The sequence below is a fragment of the Carlito syrichta genome, unplaced genomic scaffold (assembly GCF_000164805.1).
Source record: "Carlito syrichta isolate Samal-C Ts95f unplaced genomic scaffold, Tarsius_syrichta-2.0.1 Scaffold123386, whole genome shotgun sequence".
Lineage (NCBI taxonomy): Eukaryota > Metazoa > Chordata > Mammalia > Primates > Tarsiidae > Carlito > Carlito syrichta.
In genome coordinates this window covers 222,087-227,756 of record NW_007067482.1, presented here as the reverse complement: position 1 = coordinate 227,756, position 5,670 = coordinate 222,087, and the positions used below count along the sequence as shown (strand labels likewise).

Here is a 5,670-nt window from a genome sequence, read left to right as displayed (position 1 = left end):
AGTGAGAGATAAACTAAGGACAGGTAAAGACACAGGGAATAGTATAATGGACACTGGAGAAGAAGGGGGAGGGAGGAAAAGAGGTGGTGAAATGAAAAATCACCCAGCGGGTGCAACGTGCACAAGTGAGGTGGTGGGTACACTTAAAGCCCAGATTTCTGTGTCACTATACAATGCAACCATGTAACCAAAAACTATTTTTACGACCTAAAGTTATTAAAATAAAGAGGAAAAAAGAAAATATTGGAAGCTTGAAAAGAACTGTCTGTGCTAGAGCTGGAACCTTCGTGGGAGAAAGAGAGAGCGAAAGTTTGGGAGGACAGGACATTCTTTCAATGGGGAAGCAACCTTAGCTGACTTCTTTTTGAAGCAGAGGAGCTCAGCTTTCGAGCTGGGTATCAGAAATGGGTGGATGAAGATGACAGACCTGATGTCTTAGTGGTACCCTGCTGCAAACTTCTGCACCCTTTAATGTTCCAGGTGGGATGTGAACCCCGAGTCAAGACTCAGGTGCCTCCCACTGGTTCAATGAAGAATGGCCAGTAAGGCCACTTCCGGCATAGCCATGGCTGCTAACGCTACTACCAACCCGTCGCAGCTGCTACCGCTAAAGCTTGTAGACAAATGTATAGGATCAAGAATTCACATCGTATGAAGAGTAATAAGGAAGTTGCTGGTACTCTTCTAGGATTTGATGACTTTGTCAATATGGTACTGGAAGATGTCACTGAGCGTGAAATCACACCAGAAGGAAGAAAGATTACTAAATTGGATCAGATTTTGCTGAATGGAAATAATATAACAATACTGGTTCCTGGAGGAGAAGGACCTGAAGTGTGAATGGGCTTCCCTGACTTATGCTAGAGTCTGTTTTGTCTTATAATGGCAGCAAAATGGAGGGGTTTTTTGTTTGCTTTTTTACTTTTTTAATATTTTGATCCTATAAAGCTGTTTTCCGTTAAATGGAAATGCCTTGAAAACTTATACCCATTTTCATAAATTAATCATGATTAACTTGGAAAAAGAAGAATTCTTCTTTGAAGACTAAAATAAAGATGTTTTTGGTTAAAAAAAAAAAAAAAAGAATGACTAGTAGAACCCTGTGCTCACACATGGAGTAAATCCTAAGTCCAATCATTCCTGGAACTCCAACATCCCCTCACAGCCCAGCCTGAATCTCTACCTCTCACCTTGATTCCCACAGCAAGGCTTCTGCCTCCAGTCACGAGCCCTCCCAGCCAGGCTTTTCTGCTCTGCTACCACAGAGAGTTTTCTAGAACAATTCTGACTATGCATTCATGAAGCAGGTTTTCTGTGCACTGGTTACCACTCAAGCCGCTGCATCTTGGACTGCAATTTCTACTACCTGCATGAATCCACTGAGACAGAACACTCACAACAAGTTGAGCAAAGCAACGTTATCACTGACAGGTAGGGAGCAAGGGACAGCAGGAGCCTAGGATTCATGGTAAGCCGTTTCCCCCAGGAAAGCTGCCCAAGGCAGGTGGAATCTTGTCCATGCATGTCTTAAGTTGCATCACAGCAGAGGGACCCCAAAAAGCAGCTACACTGGAACATGATTATAGGGCATCTTGTTATAGGAGGAACAGGAACACAGCCCAGCCAGTTCCTTTTTTATCTCAGTGTCTTAGTCCATGTTGTGCTTCTATCACAAAAGAATTTATAAGAAACAAATGCATTGGCTCATAGTTCTGGGGGCTAGGAAGTTCATGATTAAGGGAACGGCATCTTGCAAGGGCCTTCCTGCTGTCATTCCATGGTGGAAAGCAGAAAGGCAAGAGAGACAGCACACTCCCAAGCCATTCAAGGCATTCAACCCACCCATGACAGTGGACCCCTCATGGTACAATCACCTCTTAAAGGCCCCACCTCCCAATGCATTACACTGACCATTAAATTAAATTTCAGCATGGACTTTGGAGGGACAAGTATTTGAACCATAGCGCTCATGACTTTGCACCCCGAGTACCTTCTGCAGCTATTCTTGAGAACTACACATGAGAAAGAGGAACAAGCCGGGTTGGTCTGAAGCCACCCATAGGAGGGTCCTCTGCTCCATGGCCCTTCCCGCTCCCTGCCGCCCAGCAGAGGAGACACACAATCCGACCTCAGCACCTCTTACTCCCATCCCAGCCAGCCCATGTCCTTGCCACTCGGACTTGCTGCCCTCTATCAGGTACACCAGACCCCGCATCCTCGTCTTCTGTGTTTCGGAAGGAACCAAAGGAGGGGAAGATGGTGGAGAAGCAAGAGAGAGGAAGAGTGGCAGATGGAGGCGGGTCACGGAGTTGATGGGAGCTGATGAGGGGGGTTGAGAAGGAGGGTGGCTGCTGATGGGAGAGACGGGGCCTCCTCTATTTGAGCAGAGTCTTCCTCGATGGGAAATGAGAGGACATGAGTTGGCAGACATCATGCCCTGGGTCTCCTGGATCAAGGGAGAAATGGAATCGAGTAAAGGGTTGCAACCCTTTGGAAAGCGCGCACACACACACACACACACACACACACACACACACACACACACACACTTTCTCATACACTCACACCTTTCCCTTGGACCTCTTCGCAGGCCACTTGTTCGTAATTTCTCACTCCCCTTTGGAATATCTGGCTTGCCTCCCTCCAGCCAAATGTGAGCTTCCCTTGGGAAGAAACACAGATTTCCTGAGGATCCCCTGAGAGGGACTGGGGCAGGGCTGAGTCCCCAAGGGCCAGAGGAAGAAACAGTCCCAGAAACAGGCACAAACACCCATCACTATTTAGATGGGTGTAATGGAAACAAAACCTTGATACAACTGGGAAAAGGAGGGAAATGCCTTCTTTGAAAAAAATCCCTTGGTGGTGAAGGCTTTCTAAGCATGGAGGAAAGACAGAAACCCCAAGGGAAATGTTTGTTCAGTTTGCCTATGTTCAAAATGATTATAATCCCCATTTTGCGCATAAAAAAAGCTCAGGTCTGAGAGGGTCAGAGGGCCAGCAAGCGTAGGTGTTAAAAGCCACACACACCTGGTCGATGTTTTCCCGAAAGAGGATGACACGGCTTCAAAGGCCACTGGATCAGAGCGAGGACACCGGCGTCCACAGGGGCCACTGGTGGGGGGAAACAGAAGCAGGGAACCACCACGTGGGAGGGATGGAGATCACCCAGGGAAAGGGAGAGCGCACCCCCAGCTGTATGGGGGTGCCCCGCCCTCCACTCCAAGCAACCTTGAACTAAAGCCAGGAGGGAATGAGGGCCCCGGCTGCCAGATCTTCAGAGGCTGAAGAATTGAGTGTCAATCCTCCTGGCTTATGTATTTTCACAGCGGAGAGAAAACAACATGCAGCAAAGAGGCCAAATCTTCAGGGGACCAGGAGCCTACGCCCACTGGGTAGGAGCTAGGAAAGTCAAGTCTTGGTTGTCTTGGCCCTGCAGATCAAAGGTGAGACAGTAAACAGCTAGAGAAGGGTTGGGTAGGCATACAGGCGGGTCCTCTGGAAACAATGTAACAAACTCCCAGCGGGCCTTTCAGGCTCAGCGTTGGTCAACAAGCTCCCTGCCAGCCTCTCAAGCTAGAGCTTAAGTACTGACTGCTGGAATTGAAAAGCAACCAATCAGCTCACCATCAGGCCTCTACCTCCTGCCAGTTGGTCCTTAATACTTACCAACCAGAACTGCTAAGTGTGGGCCAATGCTCACAGCTAGTGCTAGCCAATCAGCTCAGTCTTAGGGCTATATAAGCACCAGGTTTTCATCCCCCAGACGGGCAACCGGTTTGGGTGCCCTCCCACCGTGGGAGCTTCTCTGTCCTCGCAATAAGTCCTGCTTTTTAACTTTGCAGCTGTCTGTGTCCCTCATTCTTCCTGGGCCTGAGACGGGAACTTTGACTCTGACCACCTGCAGGAGATCATCGGGGCCGGCTGAACCAGGAGAGCTACAGGAAGAGGGCGAAACTCCGATGCTGAGCCACCTGGGGGGATAGGCTTGCCAGCCCACCGCATTGGCAACACTTGCAGGGCTTGGCTTGCCAGCCCATTAGAACTGACACACTTCCGGGACTAGGCTTACCAGCCCCTTCTGCCACCCATTGAGCTGACCCTCTCGAAGCCCAAGCTGACCTGAAAAACCCGCATCAAAAGGAATGGAGGAAGGCGGAAAGGGGAGGAAATGGGACCTCTAAAGCCTGAGGTGGGCCATAAGGCCACACAGGCACACCCATCTGTTGAGAGGACTTTTGAATGTTACAACATACGAGTTGAAATCCACGGCCGCAGGGCTTCACTCCCCTGCCCCTACCACCGCTGTTCTTCCTTAAGGGGACTGGTGGGGACTAACCAAGCAGGACCCAACACAGGACCTTGGCAAAGGTCTTCCAGGAAACAAGACGAAAGGAACACACGTGATGGGAAGTAGTTGTCACATGTGAAGTGATGCGTACACACCTCCACTGCCGAGGTGTCTCTGCTCCGACGTGGGCCCGTGTGAACCTCTCTCCCGGGGTCGGCCTTCAGGGCTTTAGGAGATTTAGCTTGGAGAAACCAGGGAGCAAAGGAGACGGATTCTCTACGTCCATATTTTTCAGCCTTAACACGCCAAGGAATAATCTGGGGATGAAGAGCTCCCAGGAGATGCCCAGCGGCTGGCAGGCAGACCACACACACTGAGTGGGAAGGATCCAAGGTCTGCGTGTAGGAGAGAGAAGCCGGGAAGGAATATGTGGTCCTCCCCACCTCCCAAAACACAGTGGCTGGATGGGGAGAGGGAAGCACAAGATGAATGTCAGGCCCCGTGAGGGGTCGCCAGGCTGTGTGCCCTGAGTACCTGGACGGCAGGAGGATGAGAGAGACCCAGAGAGAGGACCTTGGGAATCTGAGCATCTGATATGCCACGTTTTCCTTCCACTGTGGCCCAGGAGATGACACCTGAGGTTAGCAGGGGACGGTGGATGGAGCGTCTGTGAGGCCACTGGGAGGTGCCTCATTCTCCCCTCTGGAAGGAAAGGGAAGGTAGAAGAGTAAACATACCCCTTGCCTCGTGTCATAGCATGACATGCAGGAGAAGACTTGTCTGGCACTTGAAGCATGTTGTTAGAAACATTTCCCGGCCCGGCTACAGAATTACTGAGGGGGTTTCTTGGTATCATTTTTGTGCCATTTCCTGAACGTCTGTTCCCAGCCCCATAACCAAAACCTGAATTTTGTGTATATCGTTCTTATGATTCACTTTTACTGTGTATGTTTGTGTCCCCTCACAAAAAAGTATTGTTGTACATGTTCTTAAAGTTTGTACACATGGTATCTATCACACTGTACATATAATTCCTGCAAATTGCTGTCCTTGTCCAGCATTATGTTTATGAGACTGATTCCTGTTGGTGTGTGTAACTAGTTCATTAACTTTTATCATTTTATAGTGTGTAAAGGACATTATCAGTTTTTCTGTTGATGGATGCGTAGATGGTTTCCAGGTGTCTGCTATTACAAATATGCTGCTGTGAACATTTCTAATCTGATGTATGTGTCTAAGAGGTTCCCAATTGCTTAGGAGCAGAATTTGATGGGTCATAGGGCGCACGTATCTTCTATTTAGAATGACTTGTCAAAGTGAGTGAGCCAATTTATACTCACAGCAATGATGCAAAAGTATTCCAATGCCTCCACATCCTCAAC

General features: G+C 49.0%; 1 pseudogene; it reads left to right on the top strand.

Annotated features, from left to right (window-relative positions):
* Positions 1 to 565: 565 nt before the first annotated feature.
* On the top strand, positions 566 to 840 carry LOC103249761 (annotated as a pseudogene).
* Positions 841 to 5,670: the final 4,830 nt, after the last annotated feature.